The sequence below is a fragment of the Glycine soja genome, chromosome 8 (genome assembly GCF_004193775.1).
Source record: "Glycine soja cultivar W05 chromosome 8, ASM419377v2, whole genome shotgun sequence".
Classification (NCBI taxonomy): Eukaryota; Viridiplantae; Streptophyta; class Magnoliopsida; order Fabales; family Fabaceae; genus Glycine; species Glycine soja.
In genome coordinates this window covers 39,004,976-39,026,879 of record NC_041009.1, presented here as the reverse complement: position 1 = coordinate 39,026,879, position 21,904 = coordinate 39,004,976, and positions in this window count along the sequence as shown.

Below are 21,904 nucleotides of genomic sequence, written 5' to 3'. Positions count from 1 at the left end.
TTAGGAGAGAAAAATATTAATTAATGACAAGGATAGTTTTGAAAAAAGTTATAAATTTAAGACAAATCTATTATTATCAACTAAATTAACCATTTTTATTAATCTTGATGAATTAGGTAATTGAATTTTATATATAAGAACATAGAGAGTAATTATTTTGGGATGATTTTTTCTTCTTACACAATAATTATAATGATACGAGGGAGTATTTAATTAAGATCTCTTAATGGAAGTTTAAGGTTTGATTCCCAACTTAAGAATAAAGTCACGATTGAAAATATTATACTACTAGAAAAAATATTTTTCACGACGGTGGGTCAACGACGGTTATACAAAAATTGCCTTAAAAAAATGTGCAGTGACATTTTTGTAATTAACTGGAGTCATTAACGATGATTTTTGGAAAAATCATCGTTACGATTAGTTAGTTTAAGACAATTTTTGGAATATCGTCGTTGAAACTAGTTGGTCAAGGACAATTTTTCTAAAACCTACATGGTTTTCTTGTGTAAAATTTAAAAGGTTTTCATTATCAATCATCAAACTTTTAAGTCTTACTCTAATGCCCAAGCTTTCCTGCCCTAAAACACGTCACTCTCGCACCCAAGCCTTGCTGCCCTAATACTCGTTAGTGTCACACTGTCATGCTTTGTCACTTGTGCCTTTGCGCCATGCCACCATTGTCATCATCTTGTGTCGCCATCAATTATCAACGAACAAGTTGTGAATCCTCACTCTTGCTTTCGCCTTTATCACGCTACGACATCGAATGTAAGAACCCAAAATAGAATATTGCGTAAACTAGGTAAAAGCCTACAATGATATATCTTCCGTAATTTTATGCTTCTGTGTGCATGTATATTTTGTGAATATATTCTAAGTGGAAGAGTTCATTTTTTCTTGACCATACTGTATCTAAATATGTATACCAAAATCCAAAACTTATCTAAAGGCCCTACAGTTTCCAAATTAGTATGGGTAAATTGTATCCGCTCTTTGATTTTTTTTTTTGTGTCTTCGCCATTTTGAGCTAAATAATTGCAATCGTAGTTTTCTTTGGTGAAGTTTGTGCAATGCTTTCTAATTAAGAACTTTTAGCAAATGAGCATACATAACAACATAGTAGTGGATAGTTTACATGAAAATAATGAAAGAAAAAAACAAACATATAAGTGTTGTGGTGGAGTGAAAGTAAGGTCCTGTTCAAGGGCACTTTGATACTTAATATTTGCTTTAGGAAGTTTAATATGCATAGTACATAGAAATGCATATATACAACACAAAAAATTTGTTTATAGACGAAAGTGGCTCCTAAACTAGTGATCCATTTATGATCTTGTCAGAATCTTAGCAGTGTTAGATCTCATTATTTTATAGCATTATCTTTCACTTTAATTATTGTGTTATATATTGGATAACAAAGCAATTAAGAGAAGCTTGCTTAAGAAAGATACAAGAATTTCTCATTATTCTAACGCACTCCGCTCAACAAAGAAGATTAAAGTGAACACTTCAACAACACAAGTCTAGAACATTACATCTATAGAGATCTCCAATTCAACACTTTCGATCTTGCCCTCTTCTGATGGAGCTAGTCCTTCATGTTACAGTACCCAACCTCTTCCTAGCATAACACAAATTCATATATACATATCCTTGATGTGTTCCAACTTTCAATTGGCTTTTATATGATATGTCCTACTCTAATAGAAGCAATGAAACAACAAGTTGATCCTTCATCAAACAATTTTCTTTTGGTGTATTATTTGTTCCCATGCTTGTATTTTGTTTTGGTAATATTTCATAATTAATTTTATTTTATTCTTTAAATGAAAATATTAAAAAATAACAACAAAATTATAGTTCTGACAATGATCTTTTGATGTGCATGTATGCTCAAGTGCATGTATGTTATTACAATGATAACTCTCCTACACTATATAATATGCTACTAGGCAGTAGCCACCTCATCCATATCTAGAATCTTCTTTTATTAACTTACCAAAAGAAATCAGAAAGAAATGGGCATAACAAAAACTACACCCTATTATACTATAATACACATGCAAACAACACATAAGCATTATTGTACAATATTTGAAATCAGTCAAAAGAAGAACCCAATGTTATGGAAACCACAAAACTGCTTATAGGTATAATCATTTATTCACTTATTTTTTTGAACTGTAGCATTCAGCCAAGGGATTTTTCATTTTATATACTTAATAATTTTTAAGCTAATGAAAATAGTACATGAAAGAAGTTTTTTCTTTTTACTTATAATCGAAAATGTTTCCACAACTCATTCAACAAGTGAAAATATGCCTATACCTTGTCCATATATGACCACTTTAGTTTGCTTCTTGTGCAAGAAATACAATTTCAATTTCCTGAAGTGACTTCCCTTTTGTTTCCATAATATATTTCTTCACAAAAACCACCACTACCAAACAACATGAACCAAGAATATTATACAGGAGTTGTGCCCCAATTAGCTCCTTATCATGTTGTTCTGCCTGCTACATAAAAATTTCAGCATGGTTATCTATCATAAGTTTTGCTTACATGCATTTTGGATCTAGTTAAAAGCAACTCAATTAGCAAACTCCAATAAATTAGCTCTCATATAAACAAAAGTATAGATACCATCAACTGTGTCGGCTAATGTTTTTATAACATAAAGGATGTATAAGGCCGAGAAGTGTACATGTTACAGTTTATTGGTTTTTTTTTCTGTTTAATTTTATTTCAAGTGGCTTAGACTGTATTGTTTAGTTGCATGGATTTAATGTTGCTTGTCTCACTTTGCAAATTATATTTTGGATTGATCAACTTCTACTTTCTTAATTTTTTATCATCATCATTGTCATATAGTATACCAGGTTCTGCACTACAATTCAAGTCAGTTTCTACTTGTTATTATTTTCATATATAGATGGTTTGATTGGTATGTACTATTTATAATTGGTAATTAATGGTTTATATTTAATGCGTATTGTTTTAAAATAAAGTTTTGTGCCTTATGAGTGAACCATAGTTTCTCATTTGAAATTGAATACATGGATTAATATGGATAGTTTGGGTTAATCATTGTATTTAATATTGAATTGTCCATTATGAAAATTTGGGAAAATTATTTTTTTTCTACATGATTATTATGCATAGTTTAAGCTCTTTTGTTAGATTTGATAAAATTTTGGTTTAGTGCATTTTGTATTATTCTTTGGTTGCATATTTGATTGTGGTGAAATTCATGTCACTATTTTTAATTCGTATACTTGGATACCAATGAGAAGTGCTAGCAAAATTTTGTCAAAATTAACAATAGGAGACTTAGCCTATACGTAATAATCAAGTAGAAAAAAACATTTTCCATAATGGGATAGGACCACACCTTTTATGAGAAAAAGTTAGATCTTTATGCATATGTGTAGTAACCTTGTGAGCATGACAGAAGAGGAAACATAGATCAAGGTTGGTTTAAAGCATCATGCATTAGTCACGAGTATGAGAGGAGGATTGAACAATTCTTGCAATTTGCTGCACAAAATGCACCAGTTGTAGGTCGTAAATTTTTTTGTCCATGTGTCAAATGTAGGAACGGGAGACAACACTCAGTGAATGACATAAGATCACATCTTATATGTGAGGGGATCATTCTGAATTATACAGAATGGATATTGCATGGTGAATTGCCAGACATGCCAACGGTGTCTCACATTGAGCATGTTGATGTAGACATCGGAGATTGTATAAAGGACATGTTACATGATCTTGGGCAAGAGTGTTTCTGGCAAGCAGATGCACCTTTGTATGGGAAATTACAAAGTGATTCGAAGAAGCCTTTGTATCTGGGGTGCATAAGCTTCACACGATTGTCAACGGTGTTAGATTTGGTCAACTTGAAGGCAAGATTTAGGTGGAGTGACAAAAGCTTCATTGAATTGTTTGTCGTGTTGAAGAAGATGCTTCCTGAAGATAATGCGTTGTCAAAAAATCACTTTGAGGAAAAGAAGATATTATGTCCTATGGGTATGAAGTACCAGAAAATACATGCATGCCTTAATGGTTGCATATTGTACAAAAATCAGTTTTCCGAAATGCACAAATACCCCACATGTGGGGTATCACGATACAAAGTGAAGGATGACGAATGTAGTGATGATGCAACCACAAATAATGGTCTTCCAAAAAAGGTGTGTAGGTATCTTCAATTAATTATAAGGTTTAAGCAATTGTTTGCTAATGAACATGATACAAAAAACCTTACATGGCATGCAGATAGTAGAAAAAGTGATGGATTACTCCAACATTTAGTTGATTCTCCCTAATGGAAGACCATTAATCGATTGTTTCTGAATTTTGGGGAGGAGCCGAGAAACTTGAGGCTTGGACTTACTTCAGATGGTATGAATCATTTTAATAACTTAAGCACTAACCACAGTTCATGGTCTGTTTTGTTGATGATTTATAATCTCTCTCCTTGGTTGTGCATGAAGCGAATATACATTATATTGTGTATGATGATAGAGGGTCCAAGACAACTAGGAAATGATATTGATGTCTATCTCTCTGCCTTGATTGAAGACTTGAGAAAATTATGGGTAGACAAGGTTGATGTGTTTGATGGGATCTCTAGCAGACCTTCAGGTTGCATGCAATGATATTTTGTACCATTAATGACTTTCCATCATATGTGAATATAAGTGGATATAGTGTTAAAGGACATCACACATGTCCTATCTGTGAGAAAGAGACAAGCTTCATCTAACTAAAACATGGAAAAAAGATAGTATATACTAGGCATCAAAGATTTCTCAAACCTTATCACCCGTATTGGCGATTGAAAAAAGCTTTTAAGGGAAGCCAGGAGAATCAAAATGCATTAAAACCCTTAGTTGGAAACGAAGTTTATTATCGAGTGAAGAACATCCTAACTATCTTTGGGAAGACCCAAAAGAAGGATGCATCTGAGAAGAACATATGGAAGAAAGGTCAATATTCTTTGATCTTCCATACTGATCCGATCTAGATGTTAGACATTGTATAGACGTAATGCATGTGGATAAAAATGTCTATGATAGTTTAATTGACGCCCTTCTTAACATTACAAGCAAGACAAAGGATGTTTTGAAGTGCCGTCAAGATTTGGTTGACATGGCTATAAGTGAGTAGTTGCATCTGATTTCACAAGGTCGGCGAACGTATTTGCCCCCAGTGTGTCACACAATGTCAAAAAAGAGAAAAAATGTTTTTGTCAATGTCTGTGGAGTGTGAAAGTCCTACAAAGATACTCTTCAAATATCAAGAGCCTTGTATTTGTGAATGACTTGAAATTGGTTTGATTGAAGTATCATGATTGTCACGTCTTAATGCAACAACTCTTGGTTGTAGTCATTCGAGGTATCTTTCCTAACAAACTTAGGGTTGTGTTAACTCATTGGTAAGTGCACCAAATTATCCCAAGTAGTAAAGTACTCGGAAGTCTGAGTATCGAATCCACATAAACTTCGTTTGTACTTAGATTGATGTAAACCCAATTTACAAGCAAGAGATAAGAAATTTAAATGTAAAATTTAAAGAAAGTAAGAGATAAGAAGGATAAGAAATTTAAAATAGAAGATTAGGAGATAAGATAAAAATTTAAAGAGATAAAAGATATGAAAACATTAAGTTCCTACCACTATCTCTCATTTTTTTTTCTCTCGCCTACTCAAAGTCATTTTCTTAGTTCCTGGTGGAATAAGCATTCTTAACTATGGATTCTCTAATCCTCTCTTCGCGGTTTGTTCGAGAGCTCTATGTTTGGACGAACGAACGTGAACCTAAGAGATCTTAGAACAACATTGCAAGAAACTAACAAAGAGATATAGATAGGTGAGGGAAGTTTATTGTTTGTTTATAACTTTTGATGCCATAGTTGGGGTCAGGGAACCTAATTATGGGGATGTATGTTTGTCCCTATGCATGCTGGTTTTCAAGAAAAACAATATTTTTAACTAGTGGGATGTGATATATTTGTTATTGATGTGCATGCTAGTTTTCAATAAAAAAAATTGTTTTAACTAATGGGATGTGATATATTTGTTATTGATGAATGAAATTGTTAATGATGTTGTCATTGTAATGATTGAAATTTTTGGGAAAAGTCTTAATTACATAGGAGACTCTGCCCCAAATTTTATATTTGTTCTTCTATTTACTTCTTTATTAAATTTTAAATGGGCATAAGAGTTTGTCTTGAATACCATAGTTTTCCTCTTTAATTTAAAATTTTCCTTAAAATATCAGTATAATGATATTATGGATGGTTGTTGTATGAGGTTTATGTTGTCTGAAGACCCGATAATGTGAATCCTAAGCATGCATTTATAAGTATGTATGTGGAATGTGATTGCTTGTCATGTTGATGATTATATTGATTTGAGATGATGTTGATGTTGATATTGATAATGACATTAAGATGAGATGATGTCATTATTATGATGTATGTTGTGTATGTATATGAGGGGTGTAGTGACCATGTTGGATATCCCTAGAGGGGAAAATAGAGTGTTTAAAAATTTTTAAGCATCCTTGGAGAAAGAAGGGGATGACTTAGAATCTTTAACTATCCAAGGTCAGTGCATTGATGATGCTCATGTTTCATACTTCATATTTCATGTAAATAGTATAAACTTTGTCAATAAGTACTCGTAGTTTTCCATGAGCAAAAATACTTGTACGTGGGGGCATTTCACTCGGTTTGGAACTTCCTTGAGACTCAGGTTGGTCACCATGGGGGGGGGGAGAAGTTGCCTGTGCACGATAGGGTGACCTTGACACTTGCTGCCTAGTTTTCCTAAGTGAGAGTGTCATGTGAACATGTTTAAGTTATTTCCTGATGAATGGTATCACATTGCATTTTAGAGTTTAGTCAGGTGCTTGTCATTGTGTGTCCTAGGAACGACCTTGTTGTTTGGTTATGTTCCTTGCTTAAGAATCCGCAATTAACAAGTTTTAAATTATAACTCATTTACTCTATTATTAGCATGGATACGTAAATCTTTTTATCCTTCTATATACATTGATGTTTATTTTAAACCAGTGCATTGAAGAGATTAAAGACTAGTTTGGATGGTAAATCTGATCAACTTACACCTCAGTGGATTGAAGTAAAGATTAGTCATTTAATCAACACTTTAATCCGACAAGTGGTATTTTGTAACTTATTGATTATAGGATTTAAATATATTTCATACTGAATTTAGAGTCATGTTCAAAATGGAGGCTATGAGTGTGGTTATTATGTCATGCATTGGATGTGGAGCATATTCATAGGGGGTTTCAAGAACGAATGGACTATGGTATATTTACTTTGACAAGTTTCAATTATTAGTTTACTATCACTTTATAATCAATTTACATGTACTTGACTAATTTGTATATTTTATATTTTATAGTGGTTTGGTGAAGGAACACCATTAGACATGGAGACCATAACAAGAAATGGGCAACATACTTTTTAGAAGTTAAAAACATGCGATTTAGAAAAATTTAGATGATATGTGAGGAATTTATATATTGTATTAATGTTTATTGTAAACATTATAATCACTTGTTAATTGACTTTGTATTCTTTCCATTTATTTTCAAAATTCAAATTGACCCTTATGGCCTTCTCATCCTAACTATCTTTGTAAGCATGATACTTCTTCTCTCCATTGTTTCATTTTTGTTTCCAATTCTTCAAGTGAAAGGAATATAGGAACTTGAGGTGATGAAAACAATCGAATGTTAAATGAAGCTTTGATGTCAGGTGAGGTTTTAGTTGTTTGAATCTGTTAAGTTTGCCTTTGGGAGCTAGCTATGATATGGTATAATTGCAGTCAAACATAATCTGACACTAGGCCTAGTTTGCATCACATCATAGTGAATGATATGATGATATCTGAGGAGGTGACCTACAGGCCTTAAGCCGAAGTTGATGGGCTTCTTCCAAAGGATTCAAATGTAATGTCTATTAAATAAAATCGAGTTTGATATTCCAAACTTGTGCAGAAATATGATTTCATCTAGATCTTGTGACAGATGGTTGTTGTTGTTACTATTGGATTTGTCAATGATGTACACTATGTTGATGATTCAGGTTTTAATGTTTATCATAAGAATCGACTCATTAAGCTAGGGTTTGTTATGATTAACAATGATAAGCATAATTATGTTGTATGTGAAGCTTACCTTCTTTCTCCCTTTCAAAATTTTTGTGGCCCAAGTGCTTCTGAGATTATGAAGAATATCTTTTCTATTAACCTAGGTTTGTTGATTTTAATTTGTAGATTGAACATTTGTGAAGGGTACAAAGACAACAAATGGATGGTTTATTGTACATTTGGTATGGACTATCTCTCCATTTGGTTTGTATTTTTCAAATTGGTTTATTGTTGTTGTTTTATTAAACTTAGTGGCAAAGTAGATTTAGTATCCTAAATAAATGCCTAATAAGCACGTGCTAGATTTAAATATCATTTGTGTCTTTTGTATGTACAATAATGTAGCAAATCATAATGTCTTGAGTATTTGCCAAAAGTGTTTGCGACAATGTTGTTTGAATGAATTTGCACAAGTTTCCTCTTTCTTTTAAAGCTAAGAAATGAGCATAAGGGTATGTTTACTTATGTTTGCAATTTTTTTTTCACTTTTAATTACAAAACTACCACCTTGGTTTTAATTGTTTCCTATTTTCAAATACTACATTTGTATAGGAAACATGGAAAACCAAAAAAGTTAAAAAGTTGTTTTCACTGTTTCCTATACAAATATTTGAAATCAAGAAACAAATTGAAAACAAAGTGACAATTTTGTAATTAAAAGTGAAAATAGGGAGTGAAAACAAAAAACCATTTCTCAAAGTAAATGTCCTTAAATTTGAGGTCCTTTAGGGTTTTATATGTATTAGCCTTGAGGATATAATCAAGTCAGGTTTGGAGCATGATTGGCTCACTTAAGCCTGCACTTGCATTGGGTGGGTTTTTGTTCCTCAATTGGACTCTTTTAAAATATCCTTATCAGATGCGGAATACAAATAACAATTTTTTTTTACATAATAAAAGAAGCAATATATACGGTTTTCTCTTTTAACACTACAAGGTCCTATTCATATAAGTGTTATGTTATGCTAACCTTGGCATGCTAAAACTAAATTTTGAAGCCTTCTCTTGGATAAGTTAACCTGAATGTAGTGAACAGATCAGACATCCATCAAATTGGCTCTTGGATCCTTTTTTTCCTCTAATCCATGATAGAATTTCAGTGTATTATCCACTGAGTTAAATTTACTAGTTGTTTATCTTTCTGCAAATGTGTTTGATATCTTTTTCTGACAAGTTTTATGGATGCTTTCTAGATGTTTTGAAGTTATTGCTAATCAAAATTTAGTTTCATAAAATGTTTATAGAATATTTGTTGTTTGTTGTCTTTTATTGTTGTGAAGTGAATAGTGCTTTAGTGTTTATCCTTGTAATATGCTGGTATCCTTCATATGTCCTTTCTTGGATGAGTCCTCTATAATGTTCATCTAGTCACCTAAAGTTCAATGACAAATCCTAGACCTTAATGGATGGTACACTATATTGAGCATGTTTAGTAAAAAAAAACTTCAAGCTGCAACACAAGGCATTATATCCTCTCAAGTCTCACAACCTGAAGATATATTGGTTGACCAAGACACCAAAAACAACCTCTTTCTAACATTTTTTTTACTTTGTTATATTTGTTGCTAATTGTTGACCCAGTGGAACTATTTCTCCTCCAAATTTTACATAATTCAAACTGGGAAAATGCTAGACATCATTGTTATTTCCCCATTTGTTCCATTAGAGTATGAGCTTATAAAAACGTTATGACATGGTTGTTATGCTGCCACTTTCATTTGAAAAAGTATCCCCAATAATGTGTTTGGTTTAGAGGAGAGAAATAAAAGAGAATTTTTTGAATTAAAGTATAGTGTAAGAGGTGTGGATCCCACATAATATTGTACAAAATTTATTTGGTATATTATTTCTCTCTTTCTAAACACACCTTAAATTTTGCATAGAAATCTATTACATATGGTTGTTATAAGTTCCTAACTAAAAGAAAATTGTGATGGCAGTGTTTCTCGTGTTCAACTTTTGGGAAGTTCACTATCACCACCATTCAATGTGGATATTTTGTAGCCCTCTAAAATGTTTGCATTGAAGAGGGACCAGTTGGCTGAGCATCAATCTGTAGTGATATCTGCAAATGAATCTCAAGAAATTTCGATCGAGCATAGAGAACTAAGAGATTTCCAACATATTATGACTATATTGTGTGGACAAGCATTAGGAATCGTGGAAGATGAGTGGGATGAGGAAGAATACGATGTTGATGATTTTGATCCAGAATATGTCCTCTTATCTTTGTTGGTATAAAGTACTTTTATAATCCTCCCCCTCCCCCTCCCCCAATAAACAAAAGGAAAAAAAATCTCCCCAGATGAGGCGTGATTGCATTCAAACCAATTTTCCTATTTTTTATGTAATGGTTGTTACCCTTAAAAAATTTGGTCTTTCTGTGCTTTGGCCACTAATTTGATTCCTAAGTATTTACATCCTTCACTCCTGTTTGTAAAACAAAAAAAAATAACACCCTTTCTGAGACATTTATTTTAAAAATCATCTTAGAAAGTCTCTACTTTCTAAGACGGCTTTTTCGACAACCGTCTTAGAAACATCTTTTTTTTAACATTTCTTTAAAAAAGAATTAAATTCTAAGATGGTTTCGAGAACAACCTCTGTGGAAAGAAGAAATCTAAGATGATTTAAAAATCGTCAAGGAAAGTCAACACTTTCCACGACGACAGATTCAAAGACAATTGTAAACCGTCGTGAAAAGCTACAAAGAATCATCTTTGAAAGCGAATTTTTTAGTAGTGTTACTTCATATTTTATTTCAAGATAGGTTGATCTAATAAAAAAATTAGTTGGGTGTCAAATAAAAATTATAGGTATCGCATAGTGACAACAACGAAAAGTATTCTCTCATTTCCTATTTATAAGAGTGAATTACTTAATTCATAATAATTAATAAAAGTGGTTAATTTAGTTTACAATAATAAGTTTATCCTAAATTTTTATCTTTATTCCAAAATTACTCATGTCATTAATACTTTTATTTCTCCTTTTTTTGGTATGAACTCTTTTTTGTCTTCTAATTAATAATTTATTTGTATAATTAATTAGAAGAATTTTAGTATAAAAATAATTAATACAAAGGATAATATGGATTGAATCTTACAAAATATTTAATAGTTTAGAGATTTATTTAATAATAAAAAATAGTTTGAAAATATAATTTTAAAATAAAAATGACTTTAGATGAAAAAATAAAATTTAAATTTCATTTTATTTGATCTAAAGTTATTATATTTTGGAATTATATTGTGAAACTATTTTTTTAAAATCTTAGAATTGTTAATCATTTTGATAGAAAGAGAGAGATTCAATTGAAGTGAGTTCATAAAATAAATAGGAGAGAAAAAATTATATCTTTATCATAATTATAATTAATGCACTAATCAAACTAAGGATAATTATTTCAGTTCAAGTCTTCCTGGCTTCGCACATTTCAGGCCCAAACTTGGTCAAGTGTGCATCTTGCAAAGAGATAGAGAGACACCTTCAAGGATCGTCAGGCGACATAGCATGGACAGGTCAATGATTCCATCAGTGGTTAAGGATTCTATAGGTGGTGGCTCTTTAAACCACAAAGGGTTGATTGCAGCATGCTTGTTAGAAATGTATCCAACCAACAAGGTCTTGTCTGTGGTGAAGATGACGAAAAAAAAAAGGGGAAAGGGCTAATCTGACTTGTGGAAAACAATTCAATCATTAGGGATTACTGGCAATGAAAGACACAGACTCTTCATGGCATACCTGAAACACTTGGAGAATAGGGATATTGAGGTGGAAAGAATCAAAGAGGGAAATTCAGGGGTGGTCAAATGAAGATTGTCTCTAAACATTAGAGGGTCAAGAGATAGACTCAAGAGAAGAAGGGTCAGAACGCTGGGAGTAACTAATAAGGTCTATTGCATCCTCTTACCAGAAACAAAATGTGAGTCTTTATACAAGTGGGAAATCAGAGAATTACGGGGAAACACTGAGTGCAAGTGGTTAGTGAGGCCTTCGATGGGTTTATCAGGGGGTGGGATGTAATTGGAGAAAAGGTTGTTTGTCTTTGCGATTTAAATTTTAAAGGGTAGGCTTTTTGGGGATGGGTTTTGAGTAGGAGAAGTTGAAGGAGGTGTGCATTTTGGCCAATATTTATGCACCTTGTTCTTTAGAAGGAAAATGAAAAATGTAGGAGGATTTAGTGATGTCTAAGAGAGGTTTTTGTTTTGCTAAGGCGAATCACAAGGTGAACCACCAACCAAACCACCAGTCAGGTTTGCTTTCACTCTCTCTCTCTCTCTCTCTCTCTCTCTCTCTCTCTCTCTCTTCAAATTTCCTTTTTTTATATGACGAGGGCGCCACCATCAATAGAGAAGCCATCACCACTGCCTTCTTTAGTCACCGTCGCAATCCTCTTTTAGCAAAAACTCTTTTTTTCTCATGCATACTCTCACACCCATATTTTCTCACACAAAATAATAAACACAACACAACACCAACCTCAATGGCACAAAGTGATAACAATTCAAAGAAACAAAGAAATACATAGACACAAATAATGGCTGGTAGATTCTGTGAGCTGAGGAAAATGGGTTTTTGATATGTAGTAATCATTTTTTTGTTTCTATGTTTTCATTTTCCTATTATATTTTCCATTTTTATGTTTCAGTTTGATGATCTATTATATGATTGCTTTTTATTATATTATATTATAGGAGTATTTTACTAGTCTTTATTTAATTTAATATTATCTATATTATCGATAATTTAGTATTTTGTTTTTTATTAACAGTAAACATGGCTTCCAATAATTCTAATGTTGGTAGTGGAAGTGATAATTTTGGTGGTGATGTTGTTGCTAATAGGAGTGGAAGTGGGTCAGTGTCTTCTTCAATATCAAATGAAAATGCAGCTCCTTTGTGAAATTTTGTTACAAAATTGGATAAAAGGAGAGAAGTAGGAGGAAGTTGGAATTTTAAGTGTAATTTTTGTGGTGAATCTAGAAATGGAAGTTATTCTAAGGCGAAGGCTCATTTACTTCAAGTTAAAGGTCAAGGAATTGTTATTTGTAAAAAAGTGACCCGACAAAATAGAATTGAAATGACGAGCACGAAAGAAGAATTTGAGAGGAAAAAGAAGGAGTTGAAACCTAAAGATGTTCCTTTACCTTTCCAATCTCAATTTCAATTGGAACTTGATTCCTCCTCTAAAAAATGAAAATATGATTTTCCACCTATTTTGATATCATTTGACATTCCTACTAGGAACCAATTAGATCAAGAACTTGCAAGAATGTTTTTTATGGGTGATTTGCCATTTAATCTTGCAAGAAATCCACACTATTTGAGGTCTTATTCTTTTGTGCACCACATTACTTCATCAAGAAAAAACCAATGTTGAGTTGTCGCTACAACCAATCAAAGCAACTTGGAAAGATAAAAGGGTTACAATTGTGACTGATGGTTGGAGTGATCCTACTAGAAAGCCTCTCATTTCATGGAAACTTGTGGAAAAGGTCCAATGTTTTTTAAAGCAGTGAATTTTTTTGGGCAAGTAAAAGATAAATTTTTCATTGCCAATTTGATGAAAGAAGTGATTGATGAGGTGGGTCATCAAAATATGGTGCAAATTGTAACTGACAATGCAGGTAATTATAAAGGGGGTGGGGGAAATAATTGAGAGCATGCATCCTCACATATAATGGACACCATGTGTTGTTCACACTCTTAACCTTGCTTTGAAAAGCATTTGTGCTGCTAAGAATATGGAGGGCAATGAAGAAACATTAGAATTGTGTAATTGGATCATTGACATTCATGGAGATGCCATACATATCAAGAATTTCATCATGAACCATAACATAAGGTTGTCAATCTTCAATTGATTTACTCCTCTTAGATTGCTTTCGGTTGCTAATGCTCATTTTGCCTCCATTATCGTGATGCTAAAGAGGTTTAAGCTAATCAAGAAAGGTCTTCAAGCGATGGTCATTAGTCCAGAATAGGGTTCTTATAGAGAGGATGACACGGGGAAAGCAAACTTTATGAAAGAGAAGATTGTGAATGATGATTGGTGGGATAAGGTAGACTACTCATTGATTTCACAAGATCAATCTATGACATGATTGGGTTTTGTGACACCGATAGACCATGCCTTCACTTGGTGTATGAGATGTGGGATTTCATGATTGAGAAGGTGAAACTTGAGATTTACAAGAAAAAAAAACTCCCTCACTCGGAGAATTGTCCATTTTATGATGCGGTATATCAAGTCTTAATAGCTCGTTGGACAAAGAGCTATACTCCTCTTCATTGTCTAGCCCACTCATTGAATCCAAGGTATATATTCTTTAAAGTTAGATTTCTATGTTAATAAAAATTATTCATTTTGATAAATGTGTAATGATTATTTTTGTTTGATACTTAATGAAGGTATTATAGTGATGGATGACTTCATGAGGATCACTCTAGAGTTGCTCCTCTCCTCATAGAGATGTCGAAATCTCTCGTGAAAGAATGAAGTGCTTTCAGAGATTATTTCCTAATAGTGATGATTTTGATAAAGTCTATGATGATTTTGACAAAGAAATACTCTTCAGATTCCAGGAATTGGTGGGTTAATTTTGGTGTTGAGACTCTTTTCCTTTAATCTTTGGCTTTCAAGTTGCTTAGAAAATCAACTTCTTCCTCTTGTTATGAGCGAAGCTGGAGTACCCACTCTTTCTTTCACTCACTTAGGAGGAATAGGTTGAATCCAAGTCGTGCCGAAGATTTGGTTTATATTCACAACAACCTCTGTCTCCTATCAAGAAATTTCGATCAATATGAGAATCAGAAGACCAAAATGTAGGATGTTGGTGGTGATGCATTTGATTCAATGAAGGATGTGGAATTTTTAGAGTTTGTAGAACTCTCTGTTGGATCAAGTGGCCTCAGAATAATTAAGAAGGAGGGGTTGAATTAATTATTAATGAACCTTTACTAATTAAAATTTACCCTTATTAGGCTTTTACTATGTTGTTAAGAAAGTAAAGAACAGAAATATAAACTTAACCAAAAGTAAAAGCGGTAATTAAAGTGAAAAACGGAAATTAAAAGAGTAGGGAAGAAGAAGACAAACACACAAGAGTTTTATACTGGTTCGGCAACAACCCGTGCCTATATCTAGTCCCCAAGCGACCTGCGGTCCTTGAGATTTCTTTTCAACCTTGTAAATTCCTTTACAAGCAAAGATCCACAAGGGATGTACCCTCCCTTGTTCTCTTTGAACAACCTAGTGGATGTACCCTCCACTAGAACTGATCCACAAGAGATGTACCCTCTCTTGTTCTCAGTCACAACAACACAAGTAGATGTACCCTCTACTTGTACCACAAAGGATGTACCCTCCAATGTGTTAAGACAAAGTTCTCAGGCGGTTAGTCCTTTGAAACTTTGTGAAGGGGGAAACAAAATAATTCTCAGGTGGTTAGTCCTTTAAAATCTTTTGTATATGGGAAAGGGAAGAATCAAAAGAATTCTCAAACTGTGTCGTTTTGAATTCTTTGACAAGGGAGAAAGGAGACACAAAAGAATTCAGGCAGTTAGTTCTTTGTTCTTTTGGAAAAAGGAGAAGAGAGACACAAAAAGAATTCAGGTGGTTAGTCTTTGGCGAATTCTTTTTGGCAAAGGGAGAAGAGAATGAAAAAGATGAATAGCACAAGTTTTATTTTCAAGGTTTGGAAAATCAGAAAACTTAAGAAAGCTTTTGCAAAGGAAGAAGAAGAAGAAGAAGTTCAAAGAGATTCAAGGGTTGTAAAGGATTGTAATGATTGTTCTGAATGAATTGAATGAATTTATAAAATAAAAATCAAGGTCTTGCTTTTATAGACTCTTCATGTCTGGTCAAGAAAACAATTAGAAGAGTTATGACCTTTAGAAAAACTTGAAAACCATTGGAAGAGTTACATCTTTTGATTTTTGTTCAAAACTTATCACTGGTAATCGATTACCAAATCATTGTAATCGATTACACAAAGCATTTTTGTGAAAGGATGTGACTCTTCACATTTGAATTTGAATTTCAACGTTCAAACACACTGGTAATCGATTACCAAATTATTGTAATCGATTACACCATTTTGAAATCAATGGGGACATTGTAAATTCAATTGAAAGCTTCTTGAAAACAATCTTTGCTACTGGTAATCGAATACAATAAACTGGTAATCGATTACCATAGAGTAAAAACTCTTTGGTAAAAGGTTTTGTGAAAAATTCATGTGCTACTCAATGTTTTGAAAAACTTTTTAGTACTTATCTTGATTGAGTCTTTTCTTGATTCTTGAAACTTAAATCTTGAAACTTGATTCTTGAATCTTGAAATCAAATTTCCTCTTCATTCTTGAAGAGTTCTTGATTCAATCTTGTACTCATTCTCTTGGGCTTTTTGTCATCATCTTTGTTATCATCAAAACTCCTTGAATCAATCTTGATTAAACATCATGAAGCTTGCTTCTACACTCTCACTCGATGAGCCAGAATTGGAGAACGAGTTGATCACCAAGAATGTTGACAATGCTTGATGTTTTATGTTATTTGTTATTTTAGACATTGAACTAAGTTTCTTGTAGTATTTTTTAACGTTAATTTCGCACTTTACGCTTTAATATTTTATTATGATAGATCATTGGATTATTTATGTTTATAATATGTTAGTGTTACTACTTATTTCTCATGTTTTTTTAATTTTTCAACTTTTTTTAAATAATAAAAAACATTAAAAAAAATCTTATTGTTTCTTAACCATACTCTGTATCTTGAAATTTTTAGATTTATTGTTTTCTGTTTTCCTGTATATGTCCTCCTTCCATTTTTGGTGCATCCTAGATGGTCATTATGGTGGCGAGCCATATAGAGTTTTGAAGAGCAAAATGCTGCTAAGGAAGACTAGGTGTCAAGGTGCATTAGGAAAAGAGTAGGTGATGAACACTCTACAAGCTTCTGGGAGCACAAATGTATTGGGGAAAAGCCACTAACACATAAGAGTGGGTGATGGACTGTTATAATGAGGCAACCCAGCACAGAAGAATTGCTAGCAGACAAGAAGGAGACAAGCAGGCCACACCATTTGGACGATTTTGTAACTGATTTTGCTCCTAAGCGCTGAGCTGACACCTTAGCATTGGACAATTAGAATATTCTGTCTACTGGAATATATCTTTCTGTTAGGATATTTCCAAAATCCGTTATTGCTAGCCTCCCTCGTAGGACCTGTAGAAGGAACTAGAATAAGCATTTGATGCCTATAAATGGACAATCATTGTAATAGAAATGCAAGCAATAACAATCAGTAAATTTCCTCTCCTTAATCCCCCTTTTTCTGGAGGTCTCCTAGTCCTCGAATTTTAGGAACATAACAACTGGTGCTTTCATTGAGTTGCTATGGCAGAATCAATCCGTTCACAATCTAATCTGGATCGCATTGAGGAAGCTATTGCCAAGCTTGCCTCTAATCCCCTCCATGTCACCTCCAAATTAGACGAGCTACTCCAGTGACTGACCACCTTGCAGACCACTCAATAACAACAACAACCCCACCACACTCCTCTTCATCTTCCTCCCCTATGCAGTCATCGCCACCAGCCGCCCCCATACCGACCACGCCTCCCATGCTAACTCCACTTCCACGACCCGAAATCATGCAGCAACGTTCCACATCCTTGTCGGCTCCACTTACCATCAGAGGAGACATTATGGGGAAGCTTGTAGCACCACTCCACCCTACCTTGCCTCTTGAGAGCGACAACAACAACCACCGTGGTACCCATCTTCCTCTTTACATGCTCAGTGTAGGTAACAGAGTACCGTAGACCATCCTTGAGAAAGTTCTTAAGGACTCCACGAGCCTAACAGCGAATCCTGAGTTTCATAATGTTTTGCATGTTGTCGCACAACACCACCTTGCACCCTTTGGCTCCTCCCTTGCCTCCCTCCCACGACCACTGTATCTGCCGTCGTCACCTCCACCACCACCATCGAAGCCACCGCCTCCACCACGACCATGATCAGCGCGGGTTTGCGCTTCGTGGACAGTGATGTTCGGCCGTCAAGGTCTTGGTCATGCAAACCATTGTTCACAACTCTCGCTCCCTCTTATTGCTTCTTTACTTGTTGGATAAGGGGCCTCTATGAAGATTGAAAATGTTGGTAGTTTTTTGTGTATTGCAGTTGCAAGGGGAGATTCATATTATCTTAAAAGACTTTTATCCAATGGCATGGATCCTAACTTAAAAGATTATGATTTCCAAAGTCCTCTTCAGATTGCTGCAGCTGAAGATTTATATTTCATGGCAAAGTTGCTATTAGAAGGAGGAGCTAGTGTTTTTACCAAAGACAGATGGGGAAATACGCCACTTGATGAAGCTCAGATGTGTGGAAATAAGAACCTGATCAAGCTTCTAGAAGATGCAACATCTGCTCAATGGTCAGAATTCCCATCCCAAGAATATACACACCAAAATGCATCCAAAGAAGTGCCCAGTCTACCTTTCTTCTTTCTATACTCACCCCCTATTTCAGCTTGATTTTTTATTGCCCACTTTTTCTTTTTCTACACCTCCATCTTTCCCATAACAAGCCCAAATCACCATGGCCCAAATTTCACTCACGTGTTATTTTTTTCTCTTTTCTAAACCCACCTCGTGTTTTAGCTATTTTGTTTTTGAATTGTGCCACCAAGCTGTCTCGGGGTCTGGAATTGAGGTCCCAACACCTTGAGGACAAGGTGTTTTTGATGGGCCAGAAAATGTTATGATGAGGCAACCCAACACAGAAGAATTGCTAGCAGGTAAGAAGGAGACAAGCACTAAAAGGAAATCAAGCAGGCCATGCCATTTGGACGATTTCGTAACTGATTTTGCTCCTAAGCACTGAGTTGGCACCTTAGCATTGGACAATTAGGATATTCTGTCTGCTGGAATATATCTTTCTATTAGGATATTTCCAAAATCCATTATTGTTAGCCTCCCTCGTAGGACTTGTAGAAGGAACTAGAATAAGTATTTGGTGCCTATAAATGGACAATCATTGTAATAGAAATGCAAGCAATAACAATCAATAAATTTGCTCTCCTTAATCCCCCTTTTTCTGGAGGACTAGCCCTAGAATAAGTATTTGGTGCCTATAAATGGACAATCATTGTAATAGAAATGCAAGCAATAACAATCAATAAATTTGCTCTCCTTAATCCACCTTTTTCTGGAGGTCTCCTAGTCCTCGAATTCTAGGAACATAACATGGACACTCTACAAGCTTATGGTAGTGAATTCTTTCACTGTGGCCGCGACATACAAGCTTTTAGAAGGACTACAACAATCTGAACAAGAGGGTCAGCAGAGTGCAAACTTGTTTTCCAAATTCTGGTGTGCAAAAGTTCCAACGAAAGTACTTGTTTTCTCTTGGAAATTACTCCAAGATAGGCTTCCAACAGCACAAGCGCTCTAGAGGAGGGGAGTTATTATTCAAGACTACAATTTTTCATGCAAACTGTGTGGCCTTGTGGTGGAAACCAACAATCATTTGTTCTTACTATGTCCGGTAATTAACAGATTGTGGGAAAGAGTTATGGCATGGGTGGGAATGGATTTACAAATTCCAAATCATATCAACCAGCTGTTCGGGATGATTAGAGAGAATCTATTGGGTGCTAGAAGGAAAAAAGGTAAAAGATTGATTTTGGCATGCTACTTGTTGAACAGTGTGTATTAATAGAAATCATATTGTGTTTAATTAGAAACATATAGATGATTTTGATTTTTTATCAGATTAAGTTAGTGTCCTGGAATTGATGGATGTATAGAAGTTTTGGGGGAGTTACTTTCTCATATTCTTGTATTGACCCTTGGGATTGTGTTTTGAACAAATAGCATCGTGCAACATACACAAATGGGATTTTCTTTTGTTTTGAATCTTGTTATAGGATTGCTTTAGGTGATTGAAAGCAACAGGGGTATACTTTTACCTATTGCAGAACTTTACTGGTTCTGCTTATTGTACCACTTGTACATGTTACTTATCTCAATACAAATAGATTATGACTTTAAAAAAAAAGTTAGTTGTAAATGGGGAGGTTAAAAATGCTTCTTTTTCTTTACTTTCTTGACCTGTGTCCTAAGCATTTACTACCTTTAAGTAAAATATTTCACGTGTAATTACTTCTAACTCAAAAGACATAATAATTCGCCCTCATCTAACATAAATGAGCACCACGAGCGCTAATGAGTTAGCACAGAAACAGATAAAAACACACATATAAATTACTCCTACATACATTAACGGTCCAAACTCGAAGAGTGTTTGGGCCAGTAGTGTTTCACTTTCTCAGCTTAATGTGCACCTTTTCAATGCACCCTAGCATTACTACCATTTGCTAGCTATATACCTCTTAGAGATCCAAAAATGCCCAGGCAAACCCTACTAGTCTAAAACACGCTACTACCTCTGATTTCCAGGCTAAGATAAAAGCTCAGCATTCTTTTTGGTCGTCACTGCTTTGTGGCAACGCGCGGTACTATCACTGTGGACTCTGCCTGCACTCCACACTACCCCAAACAACCCCTTTTAATTTTTCTGTCTTTAACAGTCAATATACTAATTTGTTTTCATTCCATCTTATTTATAAGATTTAAATTTAAAATGATATTTTTTTATAAGATTTAATTTATAATATATTTTTTATACTAATTATTTTTATATTAAAAATATTCTTTATTAGAAGAAAAAAATATATTAACAAATCATTATAAAAAAATAATAATAACAAGAATTCATTGTTATCAAGTGTAAGAGTAATTTCTTGTCCTATCTCAATTTCGAATAGCCATTGATTATGTGTGATCCCATGAAGTGACATGTAACATACTACTACTATTACCTAATACCCATTAGATTCTAGTTGTTCATTAGTAGGTACTACTAGTAGTGGTAGAGTATTTGATTTTCTTTTCCTCAAAAGGTTGCTTTCCCGAAACTATAATTCAACATTGTTTAAGATATGTGTGGTTCGTTGTCTCAACGTAAGTGGAGTAGCTCTGCTAGCTGCTACATACATGATTGAAATTCTAAGGTAGCAAGTTCTGTCCACCTGTGATTGAGTTGAATCTGAATGTTGGGGCTTACGTTAATTGATCTTTAAAATAGTGTGAAATACTAGAAGTAACTAGTAATAAGTAAAATCGTAAATATTATACTCAATATTTTAAGAGAAGATATATATTAATACGGTTTTTCTAATCTGTCCAACTTTTTTATAATCTCTCTTTTCACTGAAAAATAATAATTAATTATTTTTATTTCAGGAAATAAAAATAAAGCATAATAAAAATTTCTTTTATAAGTATTTAATTCATATTACGTTGTTTCTATAAGAAAATAAAATAAATATACATAGAGATTTACTTTTCATTTTATGTTTTTTATTCTATTAATTAAAGTTGTGTAGCAGTTGACGAATTCGTTAATTTTTCTCCTTAATTATAATATTATATTAATAAACTTTATTTATTGCTTCAATCATGTATAAAAAGTGTTAATAAAATTTACTGCTTCAACCGTGTACTTGTTTAGCTGTATAATATAAAAAAAATAAAACATATAGAACTTTTTGTTTGCGATGAGTTTTCCAATGTTTTGTTTTATGGGTCTTAATCTCTTTCCATATTATTACTAAGTTTGTGCGATACTAATTGATTT